Source organism: Dermacentor variabilis, chromosome 1, assembly GCF_050947875.1.
Source record: "Dermacentor variabilis isolate Ectoservices chromosome 1, ASM5094787v1, whole genome shotgun sequence".
Lineage (NCBI taxonomy): Eukaryota > Metazoa > Arthropoda > Arachnida > Ixodida > Ixodidae > Dermacentor > Dermacentor variabilis.
In genome coordinates this window covers 48,941,045-48,965,093 of record NC_134568.1, presented here as the reverse complement: position 1 = coordinate 48,965,093, position 24,049 = coordinate 48,941,045, and the positions used below count along the sequence as shown (strand labels likewise).

Sequence of the window (24,049 nt, the reverse complement as noted above, 5' to 3'; positions counted from 1 at the left end):
GTGCCGCTTCTGCTATCGGTGCATCAGCTTCTCGGAGTTTGAAGGGAACATGATGACGTCGGCAGCAATGTGCTTGGGAGTGTTCTTAACCCCCGGCACTTCGCATACTTGATCGATCAGTATACTCGCCTGCACACGGATGTTTCTATCTACCAATAAGAGATCGCGGTCATAAAGTTTTTTTTTTGGCAAGAGCTCTTTGTCATAAACAAGCTATTTTGCTATCGTTAGATGCTCTTTCGAGATTGACCCGTTACTCATTCCTGTGGCAGCTGTCCTCCGCGCACTAAAATAACACTGAATTCAGACCCGCGCAGCTCCTTTCCGTTAGTAGTATACGCGGGGCCTGCAGAAAAAAAAAGAAGAAAAAGAAACACTGAAGAATAAGGAAAAGCGGGAGAGGTTGCTCTTCTAATATGCAAGTTAACAAAAAAGTCATGACATTTTCTAGAGATGCTGTGTTGCGCACCCTGCAATTGCACTTCACTAACAACCCGGGAAAAAAATGGAGGAAAGGCACCGGCGAGATTCGAACTCGCGATCTCCTGTTTACTAGACAGGCGCTTTAACCAACTAAGCCACGGCGCCGCCGACGCCAAGGCAAGCTGCCCAGCTGATGCGCCGATGCTGACGCCAAGCTGAGGAAGCTGAAACCCTCGGCTTCCTGTTGTTCTAGTGCGTAAATCGGATAATGCAATATTCAGCGCTTTATTACCTTGCAGCTGACACGCTTTCCACTTCCCCTTTTTGCAAGCCTCGAAGGTCACCCCGCTCAGAGGCTAATTCTGTACCAAGAGTGTTCGTGTGTTCTTGAGTAACGCTCTCTCTGTTCCGTCACTTGAAAAGTTATTGTCACCCCTTCATTTTCTTTCTTCTATCTTAAGTTCATTTGTAACGTCGTATTTTGTGGGATAAAAATTTCCCTTGCTAAAATAAAAAGAAAAGTAAAAAGTAAAAGAAAAAAGGAAACCGAAGTATTGATGTTTGTTGCCGGAAAATGACACACACGCATTTACATTTGCTCATGTCGAAGCTTGGAGAAAAAAAGTCGTAATGCCTAGCTTTTTTTCTCGTCACCGTACAAGTTAATCTCTCACATTCGCATATTATCACAAACTGATGTTTTGCAGCGCTGTCACTGTCAAGTGTAAGCAGTATATTTGCAAGATTTCACAAGAAGGCATCGGTTCATTGCAATACGCAGTTTTTCTTTTTAGCCCTGATGCCTGGCGACGGTGGAGACATCCGTTTCAACGCCTGGAATATTATCCATTAAGAGATACGCGCGATAAGCCCACATTCTTTGGACATTTCGGAGGTGTGGCGGCTCGGAGAGGTGGGAGTTCTGTGCAAGTCGTCAATTGTACTGTGAATTGCTGAGTTGCTTGTGGTAGCCATAGCGCGACAGACACAGACAGAGGGAATAGAAGAGGGCAGAGTACGGCGCTAAGAACTGAAGTTTAATAGAAGAAAACAAACAACCAATATATAACACGCATCACATGATCAACACCCCCTCCCCCGGCATACGCAGATACAATATAAAAACAACAACCTTCATATCACAGAATGCGCATACTTCGGCGGTGATACAGATGTCATGGCTCATTAACCAATGTAACAAAGAAATTACTAATGCACGAGACAACTCAGTGGCTTTACTAAAGATCTAACGAGGCAACCTCGCTATCTTGCAGCGAAATGAAAGGTGGATAACACATAGTGAGCCTTTCTTTCTAATCTGATAAGACTCCATTAATTCACGTGAGATTTTCGCGGTGTCTGAAAGAAGCACAATAGTGCTTCTGAAAACCGGATTACACCCACTGTCACGACGATGCATAGAAAGGTGCGAATGCGCAAAGCCCTTCAAAGAACTGCGGTTTTCCCTTAGTCGAATGTTCAAGCATCTTCCAGTATGACCGATATAGTGTAGGCCGCAAGAAGGAGGAATCGAATAAACAACATTTTGTGTGCAAGGGGCAAACTGTCTGCCATGTTTCACTTTGCAGTCCTCCCTATTCAGACATTGTTACGTTGGTTAATCAGCCGTGACATGTGTGTCACCGTTGAAACATGCGAAACTGCTCTAGCTATACCATTACTTACACGCCTGTTTTCGACTACAGCACTCGTCTTTGCAGCGGCGGGCATCGCAAGCTTGCTGATCTTACGAACAGCTCTAGCTTTGTGAATACGCTTTTATCGTAACATTTTTCTTACGCCAAAATTTGTTCGTAATCTTGCTTAGTGAATTCCGCCCAAGTGCTTAATAATAGATCAGTACGCAAGAACTGATCTAGTTTTCTTGTTCTCTAGGACTCTTGTTCCGGATATTACGGCGCTTAGTGCGCGGCCTCCAGTGCTAGCCCGGGCCCCCTGCCGACGGGATGACGCTGTTGTGCGCCTGCGCTCCAAGCATTCACATTCACATATTCACATGCACATTCAAGGTGTATTACGAAGACCTTTCGGTTTGACTCAGCGGAGTGTTCTGTCGCGAAGCGCGAGTTGCGGGTGTGGCTCCCGGCTGTGGCGGTCACCTTCCAACGGCGGCAAAACGAAAACATTTTCGTGGCTCAGGTGCCCCTTAGAAGAGCACTGAACTGACTTAATTTTGAATAATAGGAGCCCCCACCCCTCCCCTTTACTAAAGAAAAAAATGCTGCCATAAAACCGTTATATAAAGCAAAAAAAAAAAAGTTGAAACTATCATGTCAGAACTCCTTTAGAGAACTTCATGCGTCCGCAATTGATCGAGAACTCGCAATAGTGAAACTCTGGCTGGGGTGCGTAAAAACTTATAAACATTTAAGTTGATTTTTCGAGTAACGCCCATTATACCTAGAATTTATTTCACAGCCCTTTTTGTGCCAGAAGATGGCTACTAGAGGATCAAGTAGCGGGTCAGTCATGATAGAAAATGTAAAGGTAGTGAAGCTGTTACTTAGTGTTGTCAACTCTAGTGAAATAACAGCCCTGTAAAAGCAACCACTGCTTCGTATAACCATGCGAACCACCATGCGAAGTGCTGAGTGTTTGAACTCGAGGAGCTTTGCTGCCATGATTGTTATACGCTTACTCTCGAAAACTCGGGCATCGATGCGAAAGCCGGCACGCTAATGCGCTGACTTCACAATAAAAAAGAAAAACAGAAAAGCGAAGTTTCCGAAACATAAATAACAAAAGACACTGCAGGTAGTTCTTTAGCACTTGTTCTTCTTACCTGCGTCCTGCAATTTCATTGCAATAACATCAGCGCAGAAAGGAAGTAAAACAAGCGTTTGCCCCAGGCACCGGCGAGATTCGAACTCGCGATCTCCTGTTTACTAGACAGGCGCTTTAACCAACTAAGCCACGGCGCCGCCGACGCCAAGCTGACACCCCCAGCTTCTGGTTTCCTGCACTGGGCTAAAATCGGATGACCCAATTTTCACCACTTTATTCCGTTGCAGCTCACGCGCTTTCCGCCTCCGCTGCCCTGACTGGAAGTCTCGAAGGTCACCTCGCGCGGACGCCAATTCTGTGCCAAGAGTCTCCGGGTGTTCTTGCGCAACACTCTCTCGGTTTGTTCCGTCGCTTGAAAACCGAGTGCCGCAATACACGGCTGACTTCTTATATCGATTTGTAGCGTCGCATTTTACAGAAATGCGCGCGCGCGAGAGAAAGAGACAGCTTGCCCTGGTGTGTTGAAAACTAATAAGCACGCATGTATTAACAACTTGTAGTATTTCTTCCTTACTCGATCTACTAACGAGTGAAACAATTCACCTATCCAGGCACTTCCCCGGAAAACCCTATGGGGTTGCCTTGTAATATGTGTAATTTTTCTTTTATTTTTCAATTAGTAAACGTCCCTCTCTCTCTCTCTCTTTCTCTCTCGCTCTCTCTCTATCCTTGCGAGGAAACCATTAAGCCTAGTTCTATCGAGTCATTGCACTATTTCATTTCGCACATTCGTATATTACCACAAACTGATGTTATGACGCATACCCAGGTAGCACAAAAGAGATACGTAACGTTTTCGTAGCGTTTATCCAAGACGATAAAAACGGGTTAAAGAAGACACGAATGAGAGAACTTCGGCGGCAAAACGTCGGATATATCTGCTAATGTCCGGCTTAATTACTTTCTTGAGACGATCTAGAACAGGTCTGCAAGACGTATTCGAAAAGCTGGTCTAGAAATAGGATTGGGAAAGACACAAGTAATCCCTTTGCCAAAACTATTCGTAACCAATTTCTAAACGTTTTTAGGACGTTATCAAAAAGCTGGTCTAGAAGCGGTCTTGAAAGGTTTACGATCATCTGAAGCTAATTTTCGCGGGTGACGGGCGCGATCAGACATCGTTGTTCAAAACACGCGTTTATAGTTTCGCCTCACGCGACTGGCCTATGCCGCGCAGACGTCGTCAGCCGCACCCGTTGGTACGGCCTAGGCCAATCGCGTGAGGTGAAACTGATCGGGCGTTTCGAACAACGATCTCCAATCGCGCCCCAGATGAGTAGAAGCGTCGGTGTTGACTGTAAGAGCCATGGCGCAGTGCCAAGCACTGCTCCCCGCATGGCCGGCGCATCCTCTACCAAGTCGCACGAAAATGAGCCTGTTAGGAATAATAAATCCTTAATACCGCCTTTAGTAAGCTACGATGCTTACAACCACAATGGGAATGACATCCTGCAAAGAACAAATGGCCACGTCTTGGCAGGTGGCCAGACCAAGCCCTTCATGCCAAGAGTGCATGAAATGAGAACATTGTGACAAAGCAAGAACACCTTTATTAAAATGTAATGCTTATGCAAGGTTCGAACAAACTGTGTGAGAAATGCAAATAGAAATAAAAGTACATCAACAATGACAAAAGTCGCAGAAAGGATTCGTAATGAACTCGAAAGTGAACATTCACTAGCACATAAACAAAATTCCAAGTACACATACAAAAATGAACAGAAAAACCTGGAGTGTACTAAAGTGTCTAATTTATCATAGTAAAGTGGGCGTGCTATTAGATGGACTAGAGTTATGCAGAAGTGACATCGGAGCGAATGGAAGAAGTAGACTGACAAATGCAAGAGTATGAATTGGATGGTAACTGCCTCCAAGCAATGTTACCAATCATCTAGAAGCTTGAAAAGAGCACAAAAAGAAATACCACCGCATACCATCATAAAACAATCCTGTGACAGAAATAAAACAAAATGGGAACAATGCAAAATTGGAAATATTGCCTTTAGGATATATCAAAGAAGGTAATGGCGAGAAAAAATAACCATACAACAAAAAAGCAATAAAGTGAAATTAGTACAGAATACTTAAACGGGGGATTCAGTGTAACAAGTGAACACTACTGTAGTACAGCGAACGATGAGACAGTAATGCTGCATCTTGCCACTCCAGAACGTGAGAAATGAATATGCAAGCCTCATATTAGAAACTTACATAAACATGGAAATAAACTGGAATGCACTGGAAGCTGCATTTGTGTAACAAAGGAAGTAATGGTCATAATAAATGGTAAGTGTTTTATCTAAAGAGCCCTTTACAAGAGGCAAAGTTGTACCTCTCTGGCAAAAATAAAGTTGCAACGAATAATTTGCAAACCAGCAAATACATTAATTAGTACACTGACATGTCACACTTTGCGCACATCTCCAGTCTCCTAAAGTAAAAAAAAGCACTCTGAATGAGAAAAACGTTTAACACATGTAGCCCAGAGCAAATTCTTTGCCAGTTCACTCACACTTTCACATTCAAAAACATTTGCTACAAAGTCCAGGCACAGTTACACTGATGTTTACCAATTCACCCCCACTTTCACGTCCAAAAATATTTGGCACAAAGTCCAGGCAGAGCTTCATAGATAAACAGCTTGAGAGCACCCTACTGATTATTGTGCAGTCCCGCTGCTGGAAATAGAACTGCCGCACATGCTGGTAGTGGTTTCAATCTAGACACACTTGCTGCCCTGGACAGGTATGTTCAGATATCTGCATTGGTGCTCCATTTTGTCGAAGTAGACACATTGATGCACTACGCTGATAATTGAAATGTTTTGAATGCACAAGTATTGGCTTCACCAGAAAGACTTGCCCACATACCACCACTGGCATATATATGCACTTGCTCTTCACTCAGTAGCATTGAACTTAAAGTGTTCCCTATGTGGGAGCCATGTGTAAAACCGGTGTCACACGACCACTCTCGATCGCGATCAAGCCCGATCCGGATCGAAATTATCGATGTGGCTGGCTCACTCTCGTAGCTTGCGCAGAGGAGCCATCACGACCGAGAAATTCGATTTGTAACGGACTGGATAGCGGCCAAAAAAGCCACGTGTGAAACCGGTATCAAATAATGCACAGACGTACGCTAGGAAAATGTGTTGCACAAGGACAAAGAACTGCGACATGCCCTGTTGTGCGAAGCGCGCGAACAGAACACATGTGCATATATATTAAAAAAAAACTGCGAGAGCGCTTCGCGAACTCCATGCGCACACATGGCACCCGCACGAACTCGGCAGGCCGCCGTAAAGCGCGAAGGGCGCACAGCGTACATTCCGACACATGTCCCAAACTGCAAACAATGGTACTACCTAAAGGATACAAGTTATTTTATACCAAGGGCTTACTCGGCTCACGTATGCAGTATGCACAAGCGAGTTATGCAGCGTACATGCTGTATCCATTCGCCAAATAGTAAAATTGATAACAAGCACAAAGCTACAAGGGACTCAACACATTACTACCATTTGAGGCGTCAAATAAAATCGAATTTGGCCGTTTCATATATTGGACACAATATATGGACACATGTGGTACCCGGTAATACCATGAAATACCCATCACGTGGGTAAAGGGGGCGAAAACACAATCGAGAACCTGAAGCGCAAACGATAAAAGCACGGTATGGTGCACGCAAAATTCTGTCAGTGCGCTGTAGCGCGAGGGAAGAAAATAGGGCGAGCACTTGACCTCACCTTTTGGGATACCGCACTAGTAGTGAATCATTAAAGAAAAAGCCTGTTTGAACCAGTTCCCTTGTCTGCAACACTCTTGCTAAACGGGAGACTAAAATACCACGATGATGGCTCTATTGCTGCGATCGGCAAGGTGCGCACAGACAGAAATTTTGCCGCCTTTCTTCGCATTCTGCAAAATGCTTTCTTGTTAGGATCACGCATAGCGGCCGACCCCGACGCTAGGGACACACAGGCACGATTTTGTCCCTCTAACTTTCGTCCTCATACTGCCCTTAACGCCTTAATTACAGCGTCAGTGAAAAGGCGCCTCACATAACATGACAATGAACTTGAAGAGCTGATTAGTGCCCTCCACTCCGCGCCCTCCAATTGAAAACACTACTGATTTCCAAATTAAACTACATAAACAGATCGCACAACCCAAACTAATCATAGAACGTCGTTTTCTTGACGGCAAAACCCTGCAACACTTACATGACAAAGGGCAGCGGCAGCACATTCAGAACAGCCGCTATCATACCACAGCGCAATGCAAGTGCGATAACGTTATTATGCCCGGCTCAAACAGATCGCACAACCCAAACTAATCACAGAATGTCGTTTTCTTGACAGCAAAGCACTGCAACACTTACACGACAAAGGGCAGCGGCAGCACATTCAGAACAGTCGCAAACAGACCATAGTGCCATGCGAGTGCGATAACGTAACTATGCCCGGCTTCACGAATAACGTGGCCGCCTTGATCACATAACAATTGAAAACACTACTGATTTCCAAATTAAAACCACAAAAACATATCGCACAACCCAAACTGATCACAGAATATCGTTTTCTTGACAGCAAAACACTGCAACACTTACATAGCAAAGGGCAGCGGCAGCACGTTCAGAACAGCCGCAAACACACCACAGCGCAATGCGAGTGCGGTGACGCGACGACGCCATGACGACGCGACTATGCCCCGGCTCGCCCGGCTGCCCGGCATCACGAATCACGTGGCCACCTTGGTCACATGATTTGACGACGGTATCGCCACCTTGCGCAAGGTTGGATCGCGTTGATGGGTTGTTGAATATTGTAGAAGCCGCTAAAGAGGCTGACGCGCCGTGGCGTGGCGGTGGCGTTTTGAGTCGTTTGCAAAACGTATTCACCCCTCGTTTTTAAGCTGTCTGGCTTCCAACGTTATCAAAACGTATTCACCCCTCGTTTTTAAGCTATCTTGTTTGGAACGTCCTTCACGTGTCGATTTTGGTCAAAAATCCGTTTGAGACGTTGAATCCCTTAATACGACGTTTTCAAGACTTTGTGTGCTACCTGGGTAGACACGTTGCTATAGGTACAGAAAGTATATCTTTATGATTTCATCATCTGCAGTCTTATCTTTATACCTACCTCGCCCCCGTTCCACAGTAGGGTAGCAAACCAGATTTTCTGTTCTGGTTAACCCTCTGTCTTCTTTTCTTCTTTATCTCTCTCTATGACAAACGGCATTTACGATCCAAGAACTTTGTGAATTCAGCCCTTGATTTCCTGTGCATGATAGATCGGGAAAGCACTGTCAAAAGTGGGGGTCGGAATCGCTGCGCGTGCAGTTCGACGACAAAGACAGCCCAGAATTCAGCGCACTGAACTAGGGTGCCTCGTTGTCCTCCTGGCAAGCGGGGGGAGGACGTGCGCCTTGAGGCACCCTACAGTGGACGACTCCGCGCCCAGAGCAGCAGGAGCGGATTTCCATGACCAGTTCGAACGTTGTGCGTTACTGACAGGGAAACGAGAGAAGGGGAACGGTATTAAAAGAATTATGCAGACCCCAAGCACTGTGGAAATCGACGTTATGCGAAGCATTTCGCGGGTACCTGCAGCTATCCAACATTGTTTGGGGTACCGCAAAGCGTGGACCAACGTGCTTGTGAAAATTGAGTAGTTGTGTGTGTGGGTCGTGAACGAACGTGCCTGTGACGACTGCAGCATGACGACCACGTTGAACACGATCGTATGGTGGCAGTGGCATGACTTCGAGGCCGGCCGTTCGACGCGAGCTTACATGAAAATTGTGGGTTTTTGCATGGGTAGTGGAAGAGCGTGAACGAGAGAAACACAGATTGTGACGTCGTCGGCGACTACGTGTTATGCAATCGTGCGTATATATGGCTACGTCATGCGGTGCATCCAAAACGACGATGACGTGCGCACCGCAGCGAAGAAATATTAAAGCATGATTGTATTGGGCGATCATGGATTCAGCACAACGCTGCGCAATTTCTACGTAGCGTAAGAAATGCGTGGGTCGGCCCAGGAGTCCGTGCAGTCTAAATTGACGCCTCAGAGCGCGGGAATCCACAAGGAAAAAAAAGACGAGGAAATGGCACGGAGTGCACGCGCCGAGTGTTTCAAAGAGCTGGCTGGCTTTGGAAGGAGAGAGGTATACGCAGGTGATCGTGGCCTAATGGGAAGATGCAAGACCTCTGCCGCCGGCTGTGCTCGGCGGCAGAGGTCTGATTCCACTATCGGTGTCACGTTACTTGCCTTTTTATTAAAGCGAGGCGAGACAGGAATCTTACTTGACCCGCGCACGCTTTTCGTGCGCGGGTCAAGTAAGCGTGCACAAGGCCCGCACCAATAGAGCACTTACACCGGATGTAATATTTGCACGCTGGCGTGCATGCCTTCCTGACAACACGGCGGAAGAGCTAGCATACATACGAACAGGTTGTCCGGTTTTGTGCTAGAGCTCCCAACAAAAGTTCGCTTTACCGGCATGCGGCTGAAGCCGGGCGCCGAGCGAATTGGCCGGGTCCGACGGCGAGTCATGTTCGGGTTACATCCGGTGGCGCCGCCGGAGCGGCGCCGATGAACCACTTCACCAGGATCGCCTGATGCAGGTGCCTCTCTTCCATTTGTCGGAATTCGCACAGCAACCCGCGGATGGTCCTGATTGGAGGAGTTCGAACCGCTGACAACTGCAACGACTCCTGGGGTTATAAAAGCCCGAACCACGGGATGCCGGCCGGACGACGACGACGACAGCGAGCAGAGGCGTGCTGCCGTTTCTCGCCGCACGCTTTTGTGCGAGTCAGTTATGCTCCAGGCCTCTGAGCCGTTCTGAGCCCTTGTACATACTGCATATAAATGTTTCGTTTAATCACCGTCGCCTTGGATCCTCCTTCGCAACAGTGGCGGCAGCGTTGAGACGTCTCCGTCACAACACCGGCATGCAAAACGGCAGGTGTGCCAGCCTTCAGGCACTTGCTGTGAGAGTGTCTAGAGTATGCAGCCCTTCGGCGGAAGCACCAGGGGCAAGTGGGCAGCTTCGAGGAACGTATCCGTCCCTCGGCAAAGGCCGACAGTGTCCTGCGAAGCGCTGTTCGCCTTTGTTGCGGAATCGGGCATTCTCCGCATGGTGTAACCATGCGGGGAAGCATTCATCGGTGGCTTACCCTGTCCTCAGCTCCCAATTCCCCAACTACATTACCCTTAATAGGCCGATGAGTGATCCCTCTTTTAATAAAGCTGTACCATCATCATCACTAGATATGATGCACGTGTCTGCTGTTCTGTTCATTCATTCATTCATCTACGTTATGCATCGTCAGTAATGCATAAATATTCGTATTTGGCGATGCGACTAACCATACAGGGCCATTTAACGCGGTTGTGCCTCGCATCTTTCGAGTCATTTCTTATTGATGGCGTTGCTTACTTGTCGCAACGGTGGTAAATGTTTCGTGCGTCAAGAAATATGAGATGCAGCGAGCAACGTTAAACATATCGATTCCACGTGTCTCTCACTGTCGGTTTAATGTAGCCATTCTATTTCAAGTTCTTTTCCTTTTAACCGTTCGTCAGTGCTCCACGAAGCACTCCATCTGCGTCCTCACCTGAATCGGCCGGTCAGGAGTGGTGGATGATAAGAATGTTATAGAATCGAGTGATAGAAATTGCTACGTTGTATCCATCCCGTGATAGTCACGTTCCTCACTGCCGATGACCGTCAAGCGTCATTGCTCTGCTTCGCGTTTACGGGTCGGTGAATGCTTACATTCTGCACCACGCTTCGCAGCGTAACGAAGACGTTCTTGTTACTCTCGACGCTCCTTTTGGGCCTCCTTCTCTTCCACACTAAATGTTGTTGTTGTTGTTGTTGTTGTTGTTGTTGTTGTTCAGTGACCTTGCACAACCAACTTTGGAATATTCGCCATGAATCGGGGGGTGCAAGGCTTTCAAAGAATTAGTACTAATTTTGAGAAATGTAATTACAATAAAAACTGGTTACTGAAACTTCTGCAAATAAAAAAATTACCTTACATATATATATGGGAACTATATTGTATGTACATGTTACAGAATATTTAAAAAAATGTGAATTACAAAAGAAAAACGACACGGAGAATTTTAGCATATCATTATTTTTGTCTCGCACAGGAAATTGCAGAGGGCGTCACAAACATACATCTGGCTAAAACCCAGTTTGGTAATACCAAAGCAAAGGACCACGGGAAGAGGCAATGTCAAGTGAAGCTTACGTAATGGTTATTCCAACAATATTTTCCTTTCAGCCATAAAACGTCGACATGCTAATTGAAGATAAATGTTCTGGAGATTCATTGCAGAGATGACTCAATGGTGATATCGCCAGACCAGACTTGTGTAGGTAACGGTTTGGTGGGGTGGCCTCGACAACGTAGTCTCGTAAGTGACACCGCAGCCTTTCTAGTGGAGCACCGTTGATTGTTCCAAGAAAAAAATTAAAATTCAGAGGCAGTCAATGAAGACTTGTGAAAGTTATTTAATGTTGCGAATTTTCTGGATCGCACCGCTGTTACAAACGCAGACGGCGGTAAAATAAATATTACCGGGCCATCATGTGATGCTGCGGCGAGTTCATCAGCAGATTCATCTAGTATTTCCATACATCTAGTACTAAGCCTTCGTGTCCAGGCACCCAGACCAAACGAACGAGGCGTAAATGTCTTGGCATGGACGAATTAAACACTCCTAGGCGTTTCATGGAGTAGGTGTGTTTAGAGAAGAAAAACAGAGAGACAATCTGTTAAAGTTACGGCATCTGACAAAGATGAAGGTAACTTACATAAGGCTAAAACTATTTACAAATTTCGTTTAGAGTTATAATTCCTTTTTCTTATTATATGGAACTACCCGGTTCTTGGCCAATCCCCCAGAGTAGGTATGTGCCACTAACGTCTAGGATCTACATCTACATCTACAACAATTGCCAATAATTCGGCCTGATAAACAGGCGTGAAGTCAGGTAGTCGGATTGAAAAAGAACATTTCAGAGATGGGGATACATTGCCCACACCTGTTTTCTCTTCACAGACGGAAACGACAGTCACTATCACGGTCTGTATTTCTAGTTGTGCAAGGTGATCTTCTAACATACCACTTAGGAATTGATAGGGCAAAAAATGTAGCATTATTTGGAGAAATTTCATCAAACTCAATCTGAACGATCGGAGCAGAGCTGCTTAACAAGTCTGAACTTGAAAGGGGTCTAGTAGAGTTCGAAAAAAAAAATAACAATTTGAGGGCACTGTGAACGAGACGACTGAAAAAAAAAAAAGAGCCCGACTCATGAATGAAAACATACCGAGATCTCCTCTGCGACGACGCATAGATCTTTAGAAAGGTTTGCGCTGATAGCATGCGGAACCGAATGAGAAGAGAAGGCAAGCGCGCTTTTTGATACCAGATATTATTCGCTACAAATTTAAGGACACCAAGACAAACGCAATGATTATCGTTCTAAAAGAACAACGGGCTAAATTTTGCAAGCAGGTCCGTCAGAGAACAAAACGCAGCCGAACTCTAATACACGGCAGAACATACGCGTAATAAATAATTACAAGGACATCCCTGTGCTTTCCGTAGCGATAGTTGCTAAGTACGCAGCATGCGTATACTGTGCGTGCTCCCTTGGGTGCAATGTGTTCTATATGTGTGGGTTCCAGTTAAGCTTTTCGTTGTACTGTACATAACTTCCAAATATTTATGTGACTCCACTTGTGGTATACCCTCGTGTCGGTAGACCAGCGAAATGTGTACGGAATGGTTTTAGGAAAAACTAGGAACGCACCTTTGCTGATATTAAGAGATGTTTAATGCCATTAAACCACTTTTCAAGGCTACTCATGTATAGTACAGCAGTGTTTTGTGTAGTGTATGTATGTCTACTGATGCAGCAAAATATGCTATGTTATTGGCGTAAGCATACACGTGCACATCCTGTTGACATGGTACAGAGCTTAATGAAACATTAAACGAAAATAGTGACAGGTCTGAACCTCGGGTGAGGCCTCTAGTTTGTTTACATTTTGAATCCGCATCGGGAGCAGTAACACTTCCTGACGTCCGTATACCCACGCTATGGAATACTTTGGAAGCCCTCATTTCTGACGTGCCTTTATTAAAATGTTCTACAACCTCATAAGCTTTAGCAATATCTAAGGTGACTAAGGCGGTATACTGTTCCCGGCATCGAGCAAGCTGTATTAGGCTTTCTAGCTCAAGGTGCACACACCAAATGGAGCGCCTACGTTTGAATCAAATTTGGCACCGGCTTAAAATCATATTTTTTGTCGACCAATGATCCATGTCGCCGTGTAATGTTCTTTCTATCAGTTTTAGAAGAATGGATGTAAAAGATATTGGCCTAATATTTTCTAGGGCGCAACCAGCGCCTCACGCAGAAAGATGCCGAGGGCTTCGCAAACGTTCCGGTGGCAGTCACCTAGTGCGGTAGCCCCAAAGGAAAGAATTACAAGAGGAGTCAAATTCAAGCCAAGCTTTTGGAAGGGATCTTCTAAAAATTTTTTCCGTTGAATAATGAAACGGCGACATGCCAAAAAGAAGTGTTCAAGAGATTCCCTCTCATTGCATAAAGGGCACAAGGGCGATATAAGCCAGACCAGACCTGTGGAGCTAAACATTCAGTGGGGGGACTCGGCACCGTAGTCTTGTAATCGTTACTTGAACTTTTCTAGTGGCGCACCATTTGTTGTTCCAAGGAAAATTGAGATGCGGGAAATCAGATGCTGAGAACGATAATTGCGCGAAGTTATTTGCAGTAGTACATTTTCTGAATCGCGCCGCAGTGATGAAGGCTGACGTAGGTAAAATGGGGATTATAGGACCATCGTGAGATGCTACTGCGAGTGGATCTGCTTATTCGTTTAAGGCTATACCTTTGTGACCTGGCACTGTTGTGATCGGCCGTTCGCCACGCGACGCTCTTTGGTCACGGTTCGCACGACTATGGGGAACGGGCCAACGGCCTCGCCAAAATGGTTCTCGACACAGATGATTTATGACCAGCGCGGGAGTACCTCGTTCAGGAGAGGTTTAAGTAATTAGCATGATACGGCCATCACCCATCAGCCGCACAAATTGGCATGTCCAATCCGGAGACGCGGTCAGTGCGATGATACGGCCATCACCTGTCAGCCGCACAAATTGGCATGTCCAAGCCGGAGACGCGGTCAGTGCGATGATACGGCCATCACCTGTCAGCCGCACAAATTGGCATGTCCAAGCCGGAGACGCGGTCAGTGCGATGATACGGCCATCACCTGTCAGAATACGAAAGTAGAATAGAAAGTTTCTAATGAATCTGACAATTTGAATGTGGTTAGTGAAGAACAGACAGATAGGCAATCCGCTAAGATTACGGCTGATGCCAGACATGATGGTAATTTGCATAAAGCGAAGATGGCACGAAAAGGATAACATACACGTGACGACGACAACTGCGATGGCGGCAGGACGACTATGACGGCATCAAGACGACGATGACACATCGACGAAGATGACACAACGACACAATGAAGACGACTGTAAAGCGTTATAACCACGACATCGTCATGACGACAGCGATCTCATGACGACGATGGCATGACGATGACGACTCCGACAACGGCGAAGATGACTGCATGCTTCCGAAGTGAAAAAAAGAAACAAGAAAAGGAAGTGTGCCCACAACATCTATCCCTTAAGATGATATACAAAATAATTAAGATGTGTGAGAATGCGCTATAAATAATATTTAAATAATAAGATATTGCGAATAAATGAGTATTAAGGAACACAAGATAATCAATAGATCGTACAACTAAATGTGCCACATACAGGACGTTTTTTTAGACACTTACACATACTTTTTTTATAAAGAGGAAATGAGCTCAGCGAAGGCGGCATTTTTGCAAAGCAGTTCAAAGGCGAGGTGTACAAACTTTACCGCTTGAGCTTCAAAAGAAGAATGAGTAAAAATGTATTTTTAACTTTTTTATTATAGCCTTGGGGGCCGTTGATTAAATAGCGAATTTGAAGGCAATCACAGTATTAAGCACCCTCATCTTTTTTAAATCTGAAAAGACCCACCTAATTCCGTACATTTATCATCAGATTTCGACGGAAAATCTAAATAATATCAAAATCTAGTGCGCCGTAACGCAGGAAAGGTGGCCCCACCATCATATTAGACGAAAACGCCCCGTGACGACAAGCACGAGGAAGCTTAGAAGCGATCGTCTCGGTCAGTCGCGGCAGTTACTGATACGGCGCGCTTTGACTGGCCAACATATGCGGCTGTGTGTAGGGTAAGGATTTGTCGCGGGATGGTGTCATTCAAACATCGCCCCACACTTCCTTACGGGGCGCTGTAGTCTCACGCTAAGCGGGACACGCTCGGTCTCGATTGAGCTTTGGAATTTGACAATGAATATCTCGAATCAAGTGCGACTTTCAAGGTTTTGCAAAAAAAAAAAGTGTGCATGAAAATGTGATTTCCTCCGAATTTGTCATTTATACAACCGGCCCCAATGCACTAACAAAAAAGTTCAGCGATGCATTTTTGTTAATTTGTCATTTTAAGCTCTCGTTATGAGTTTCAAAGTATTTTTACCTCGCCTAGGAACTCGTCTGCAAAATGCCACGTTCGCTGCGCTCATTGCTTTTTTATATAAAAGGTGTAGGGGGTATAAAAAATACAGTATATTATGACAGAGGAAAGTGAATGACGAAGAAGATGTGCGTTCACGAGGCAGAGAAAAAAGACGTATGCCACGGGAAACCTCATTATTATTACTAGGTCGCAATATTTTCCTAATCTAGTATCTTCGTCGAAATTGGCATTACAACTTTTCTAGAAAAGAAAAAAAATGTTATAATCTGTATTAATTAAATATACCTAGTGCTGATCAATTAGTTAAGACGAAGCAATAACTTCATGTGTTTGCATTGCGAACACTGGCCAATCTCCCCCTCGTGAGTAGGTTCCATATGATGAAGGAAGAAGAAGCTAAGCCGAACCAATGCCGGGTTTCGTCCCTTTCTCCACAGGACCTAATGAAACGTGTCTCGGAGAAAGCTATGCCTCTCGTGTGCAATTCCTGGTTGAGTTTTCATCGAGGTCCATCGCCAGCACCCGGTCGAGCTGCTGTGTAGCTGCTGGAGCCTCTGCTGCTGCATCGGCACGCTCGCCTTTCCAACCGCTCTCGGACTCCACAAGCTGGCGTGGTTCGTGCACAGCTGTGATCCGGACTCCATCGTTGCCCTCTCTCAAGTCTTCGTCGGCCCAGCCAGAATGCATAGCATGGCTGGCCCTGCTCCAGCCCGACTCTGTTGTCGCAACATTCGGGCAGCCAACTGTAACTCAACCAAAGACGCCGGTAAGCGTCGGGCTGGGGATGTCCACACTGTCACCACAGCGCGGCGCACCAGGCCGCCCTGCGCTCGGAGGTTGTCGAACCCGCCCTCTTTGCACCACGGCCACGATCCAGCCCAATGACACCGGTCGTAAAGGACGTTAATGCTTCTACCATCAAGCATCGGCAGGATTGTGACACCAGCGTTTCAGCTGACAGGAGCAAGTCCCTCTGCAGGAGCGGTAGCTGCTGTTGAGGAATTCTTAATTCGAGCTTGTTGATGGGTGACTTGCATCGGTTGCAATGTTGACATCAATCAGATAGTGCCGGTTCGCGTCGGTGACTACATCGTGTGTTCCGGTCATCGCCTTGTGTTGCGAGAGAGGACGACCTGCTTGCCACCGATGCAATGTGATCTTTGCGTCTTTTTATTGCTTTCAAGTTTGTTGCATAACTATAATTACTAATGTGCATAATTAAATGTTACGTAACGAATTCTGTTGATCTTGTCTTTGTGAATATCGCACCGGCAAACTGCATCCACTCGTAGATGCGCTATACATTGGTTTGTATATACGGTGCTACTGTTTTCTTTCAACAAGAATATGGGAGGTTTATAACTTCGAGCCCCCCGTATACGCGTATAGTTTGCCAGAAAGCCCTCATTTTCAGCTACAGAACTCACTCGAAGCCAAACGATGGCCTTTGATGTTGTTAGACTCTCTATGCACGTCTCTGCAGTCTTCTGAGCCATTTACGATCACAGTTTACTGTAGCAGCGTTACCTAAAAGCCAGCAGATTGAAAGGGTGAGCAGCATTTAATTGTAGGAGGGGGAGGTCACGTTTCATATGCATCAAGCATAGTGTTTTAAGAATCCGAAGTGGATGAAGGCTGAACCCAATCAGTGCATCACCATATATTTTAGAAAAAGTGAATCTTAAGAAAAGATATATGTGTTTGCGTCTGCTATAGATACCAGGGACGCTTCTATTATTTTATTTTGTTACACAATGCTCTGTACATTAATGCAATAGTTCTACGGAAACCCGCAAAGTGGAGAGAAGTAATTAAGGAAAAATCAGACATCCACCCGTTCGTTGCAATTGCTACAAAGGAAACCCATACGGGTTCCTCGAAAGAAAAGCCTCACAGTTGAAGAAAAATTCGCCCTGGTCAGGGACTCGAGCCCGGGACCACAGCCTTTCCGGGGCAGCCGCTCTACCATCTGAGCTAACCAGGCGGCTAGCAGATAGTAGGGTGGTAGATGGCGGTGCATTGCACGAGCACTTATGCATCTGCCCAGATAAGGTTCTCTCCGTGAGTGCGGATGATATTAGTTTTGATTTAACTGCTCCACCATCTTGAGCTCTAAGAAGAACGTTGTTCTAGTCTTGCATGCAGTGGCGTCGCAATGACGAAGCAAATTTGACGTGCCAAACACGTACAAAGTGTTGCAGTATTTGCAAAAATTTGGTGCAATTTAATTCATTGTTCTTTATGGGCCTAGTGGCTATTACATAAGGGGAGGGTAAGAGCATGTGTTAATTTTGTGGTATGTGACGACAACTACTGGGCACTGAAACAACACAAAACCTATTAGACACACCATATCCATAGCAGTTAGTGAGAAAACGATGGGAAAATTCCTAATTTGCTATGCACATTTGTGGACGGTTTATCAGTTTCTCCGCTGCTGGCCTGGAACTCTTCGTACCCGCGCCTTGTTGCATTTTACTCATTCCGTCTCTTTTCGCGTACTCAATGTACTTATCGTATTTTTTCTCTTCTTTTTGTAGTATTCCTTCGCCATAAATGCACACAGAACGCGCAAGCGTCTATAGAGGCTGTGCAACAGGGTTTTTAGTTTCACACAACGCTGATAACGCCGTTAAGACGATGAAAAGTTCCATTAACGGCCTAACGTCAGCAAAAGAACATGCCTAAGGTCAGTGAAAGATGCTAGTGACACTCTTTCTCGGTTATGAGGTACTGCAACATCCCCAAACATAGAAGCAACGACAGAAGTCAAGCTCTCCAAAATGGAGACCGCAGAGCCATTCTAGGAAGCTAGCATATGCGAATTAGTTATTTCATTTATAAATAGGCTGTATTCTCACCGAATTCGCAGTAAATAAAAAAATCCGAGGACACCTAAGCACTTCTTAGGAGTTGTGATTCCGAAAGCATTTTTGTCCAATCGAACATCGCTTCGCGGTCCTTCGAGTTATGGACTCATCGCGGGCAAGCGAGTGCATGGAGAGGCTTGGCGCAATTTGCTTTGACCTTGCCGAGGCGTAGTTTGGAAACAAGCGAGAGCTTGCGTGAACAAAGAACGCGCTGATAAGGCAGGCTTCCGAGAGCGAGAGCGGTCGTGACGTAGCGTTGCCCGGCGATGTCCTTTCCCCTCACGCAACACCTGGCGCGCCAGCAATCCAGGAGGGGTTCCCTGTCGCTGGCTCTGCTCCGCCGAGGCGCGCTCGTGCCGTGGCGTGGCAGCCAATGGTAATTTAGGCGCCATTTCGCTGCTACAGACGCTGGATTTCTCGCTCAGCGAGCTATTTGACGCTTGCGCACCACTAAATTGCACAGCGATGTTTTATAGAATATTGGAACACTTGTTGAGCACACGAACATCTGCTTACACAGCGGCAGGGCTACAGGACGTTGCCGTCCAGCTGTTCGTGCGGCAAGGTATAGGAGGCGTTGAATACTTCCATGGTTGGAACCCGAGATACATCTCCGAAAGGCGGATAGAGAGTGAGAGAGAGAAGTTGTAGCAGAAACGGGCACTTCCACGTACATGTGCACCACCACTACAGTGTTTCCGGAAAGAGCCCCTGAGGCTAGGAAGGATGTATCGCGCTTACTCGTCGCGGTGTCGTGAACGCCTGGTGACTGGCGTTTGTGTCTCACTTGCGCGGAGCGCTTTCCGGTCTAGGAAATTGCTTGGCCGAATCCACCTACCACCAACATTAAATTTAACGACCGTTCCGACGTGCTCCTTTACACTTTTGCGACAGGCTGTACATTTGTACACATCGATTCAGTGGATCTATGCTTACGTGTAGATTTCGTAAAATTTCATGCCATTTGCATAAACATATACAGATGAATTCGCTAACACGTATCTCTCTGTAAAACTATAATCCCAAGAAGAAAACCTTAATGTTTGAATATGAGTGTGTGACGGAATCCGATCGGGTCGGAATGGAACATGGGGAAAGGAAAACGAGACACCGGCAACAAAAGATTTGATAGGGTTAGCCTTATTCACAAATGACACTAAAAGTGATAAAACAGTGTTAAATAAGCTTACCTTTGAGCAATCAAACGCTGGCATTATGCCCTATATAAAATGGGGAAAGAAAAGAAGATGAAGAAAAAAAAAAGACTATTGTGCATTCCGGTCTCGCAGGATGGGTATGTGCCACTTTTGCAGAGGAACAACAACACCAACGCCAGCATTCCGACAGCGTCGCTATTCTCAGGTGTCATCGGTTCCGTTCATCGATTCGGAATCAGTCAACTCGATGCCACCTCGAATCGTAAGTTTGGGCATTCAGCAAATTTGTTGTCAACTTTATTCCTACTAATGAGTTAGGCACGAATGCGAAAACGCTGTGCAGGAAAATCGACAATAATGAAGTCCTATTCAACCAGTTTCACTTTATATAACTCCTCATTACACAAGGAGATGTGATGGAACGCCTGAAATTTACGTTCTACTTGAGTTAATGTGAGCTTCATCGATGTGTAAACGGTGCTCCGCGGCAATCGCTTCTTTCAGACCGGAGATCGACATTTTGTTGCGGAAAAGAGCGGTGGAAACCGCCTGAACACGACTGTCCACGGTAATGCGTTTATCATTGACTAAACATAGCCAGCATAGAAACTAGATTCGTACGAGGCGTGTTCTGCAGGGGATTCCACTTTCTCGATTCCCTAAGAACACTCGGCGACACACAGCCGCTGCGAAACCTGCGCGGGGCCTGCGAAATGTATGGCGCGCCGTTGCGTGCGAACCCTGAGAAACGCGTCGTGCTGCAACCGGGTTCGTCGCTCGCGCTTCTTTCAGGGCGCGCTGTGCCATTTAGGGGCATTGCCCAAAAACCTGCGCGTGACCTCCGATACGAGTAGGGCGGCGCACCGGTGCCTGCGATCGCTGAGAATTGTTCCCTCGCTTGCCGCACACTCAGTGGCACATACTCAGTGACCCAAGGTGGCGAGAGGTTCATTGAAGAGTGGCACACGCCCACTGCATTCATAGCACAGCTCGCTAAAGCTCTGGCGTGAAATGCCTTGATTGAAAGCGGCACATAGCCGGTGCATTTGTGGCGCAGCCTGCTAAGGCGTCGGGTTGCTGTCCTCGAGGAATGCTTGTGACGTGGGCTCGATTCCGCTCAGCATGGGAGAAATTTAAGGGATCTTTTTTCGTCATTGTGGAGCTGCACATTTCCGTGCAGTGGTGCACACCTAGTTACCCAAGTGGGCGTGGAAGAGGTTAATTGTAGACCAGCAAAGATCGAGTGGCACAGATCCAGTGCACCAAGTCGGTGTCAGAGTTCCATCGAACAGCCTCTACTGCGACTCATCTTGGCAGTTAAATATGTTTCTTGAAGAGCGGCACTTATGTGCACACCGGCACACACTTAGTGACCCAAGTTGGTCTGATGGTTGGCCTCCAACCTTGTTACGTCAGCACAGCAGCGCGATGCGCTAACCATTCCACCACGGACTACGCTGTGACCCAGGTTGGCGGGGAAGCGATGAGATACAAAAATACACACATACACACATACATAAATACAAATATAAATATATAGATCTATATATAGGTACATAGCCTCTTGATATTGCGTGAAGTACCCTAAGAATGCTAACGCATTAATAATCAATTCTTCTAGAAGCTAGTTCTGTTGGCTAGATATCACGTACAGCAACAAAGCAAGCTACGCGCGCGCACGCACACACGCGAACGTCTTTGGTCATTCCCAGGAACCTTCAAATTACTGTGAGGGATTTTAAATTATTTTGGAGGGCTAGAAGAAAGTACCATGTTCGCCCACAATCTCTATAGAGCGTTGGAGCACCGCAAGCAGTGCATACACCATAGAAGGTGGCTCTTCAAAAGTTATGGTTGCGCCGCCGCCCACTGACTTAGCAACATCCAAACTTTCACTGCTTCGACACATCCAGCGAACATTTGCTCCCCAGCATTATCGCGGTAGTTCATCGCCCGTAATACCGGCGTCTGAAGGCGCGAACAGTTCAGTATTTCTCTCAGTAATATTGTGAATTTTGAAGAGCACAGCATAGCACAATTACGTAAGCAAAAAAAAAAAAAAACGCACACGGTGCCCTTGTGTGCCTTTGTGCTGTGTCACCATGTTCATAATCCAAGATTATCAACGAACAAGCTCAAATTCTGACTATAACATTTGTATGAAACGCCTTGCTTACAACCCTAACAATTGCGTTAAGTTTAGGAAGCAAAGAGCAACGTAGCGGTTGGTGCGCGCAGCATTTCCAGGCGACGAACGCGGTGGGCGCGGTCAGCGCCAGGGCTACGTCACACATCTTGGAGCTGCGTCGCAAATGGCGCCGAGAGGGCTACACCGTGGCTGGATCCGTCGCTTGCGCCGTTACCATAGTTGGCTGCATGCTTCTCGTTGTGGCCATCCTAGCGGTCACCAGGACAAAGCCCGTGCGTTTGAAGGGCTGCGACACAGGTGAGAGCAGTCTGGCTGTGCTAGCTGACGGCCTGTTCATTTTGTAAGCCTTAACAAATCTGAATTCCAATGCCAGATTGTGAGCACTTCTGATGTGCCCTATTGCGCTAATTTTTCTTCTTGAAAAAGGGAGAATTAAAGAAAGCAGCATTTGGGGGTCAAGCAGTGAGGACTCCTGCTGAGATGACGACATCGCACCTAACGTTCACAAGAGCGCGTTTGAGGATTTCTTTGCTAGCCAACTCACGAGGCGGGAACTTGTGGTCCTCGCTGAGGTATTTCACTCCCGCCAGCTAAAACAAGCAAAAAGATAAGTTGCACATCGATAGCAGTAGCGACCGTGTCATTTACTGATGCAAGCAAGCACATTGAGAAGCACTTCATGTAGTGCGTGTTCGGTTCGGTGTGTGGTGTGCGATCTAGAAACTCTGGTTTCTGTCGGACGTGTCTGCAGTGTTGAAGTGCCACTAGTTTACGTTGAGCGAGGCGTTTCCCATTAAAAGCTTGTCAAACTTCGTCGTGCGTCCTATTCACCTTAAAATTTTTGCTAAACAAGAACAGCGTACTTCGGAACAAGACAGAAAGCGCTGCTTAAAGCGATTTCTGAAGTGCTTGGAATCTGCAGAATAATTATTTCCCAAAATGACCAGAGTTCCGCAATCCATTTAGCATGCTACGACAGTGTCAGGCTCTGGCGCTGAGGACCAATTGGCAACCATGCACGCTTGCTGCATGTCTGAAAGAAATGTTGATTCAAAATGTGGACGATAAGCCCAGGTGTGGCGTGAAGATAGCCTCTTCGTGTCGTGTTGTAGCAATAGCCTACCGCTTGCTTTGGCTCAAGAGTTAGTGTTCCAAACGCAGATTCGGAGCGAGTAATCTCCGTGGAGGAACGGCGCTTCTTGATAAAGATGGCAGGTATTTCTGGATCTGCCATTGCATGTATCTAAGATGTATCTTCGATACTATCTTAGATATTCTTTGGGTATCTTGTATCTGTATCATGATACGTCTGGTAAGACGTGTATCAGTATCCGCATTTCCGATACACGAAAAAAATTGGTCGTGCATATTAAGATACAAGATACTGCTGTCACAGCATCACCGTGCAAAACTACAAAAGTTGGCTGAACTCCGCTTCTCAAGCTGGCACTGCTGCCACTAAGCCACCTGAATAAAGCTAAAGGCAGCGACATTCTTTTATGTTTCCACCACAACCCTCCAGCGAGGCTAGTCGATGAGGCCAGGATGAGATAATGAGTTTATGAAAGGTCATGGCCACTTTATGTGCTCTGTGTATACAGGATGCGTCACGTCAGGATGCGTCACTACCAGCGTTGTTGGTGTTGTACACCTGCCCAGTGATCCGCTATTGCGCAAACGGTAATACGTTTGCGGACAAGGTAAAACACCACAACGGTATTTGCGCCATTGTGCAGAGGCTTCGTATTGACGGTCCTGTAGTTAGATGGCCACGCGCTAGCTGATCGGCAAGCAGAGCAGCGACTCCCATCAATTATAAAAGCGACAAGCAAAATCGGCTGACAGCGCAGTGTATAAAGAGCTTTCATGTTAAGCATAAAGCAACTCCAATAAATTGGGTCGGAAGGAAAATATACTTCGAGCAAGAAAGACAAAAAATTTGAGATACTAAGAGACATTTCATTCAAGCGGAAC

General features: G+C 46.2%; 2 non-coding genes across 2 annotated transcripts; both read right to left on the bottom strand.

Annotated features, from left to right (window-relative positions):
• Positions 1 to 514: 514 nt before the first annotated feature.
• Positions 515 to 588, bottom strand: TRNAT-AGU (transfer RNA threonine (anticodon AGU)). Its single transcript has one exon. It is a non-coding gene; the product is annotated as a tRNA-Thr (tRNA).
• A 2,703-nt stretch (positions 589 to 3,291) lies between these two features.
• TRNAT-AGU (transfer RNA threonine (anticodon AGU)) lies at positions 3,292 to 3,365 on the bottom strand. The gene has a single exon. It is a non-coding gene; the product is annotated as a tRNA-Thr (tRNA).
• Between the last annotated feature and the right edge of the window lie 20,684 nt (positions 3,366 to 24,049).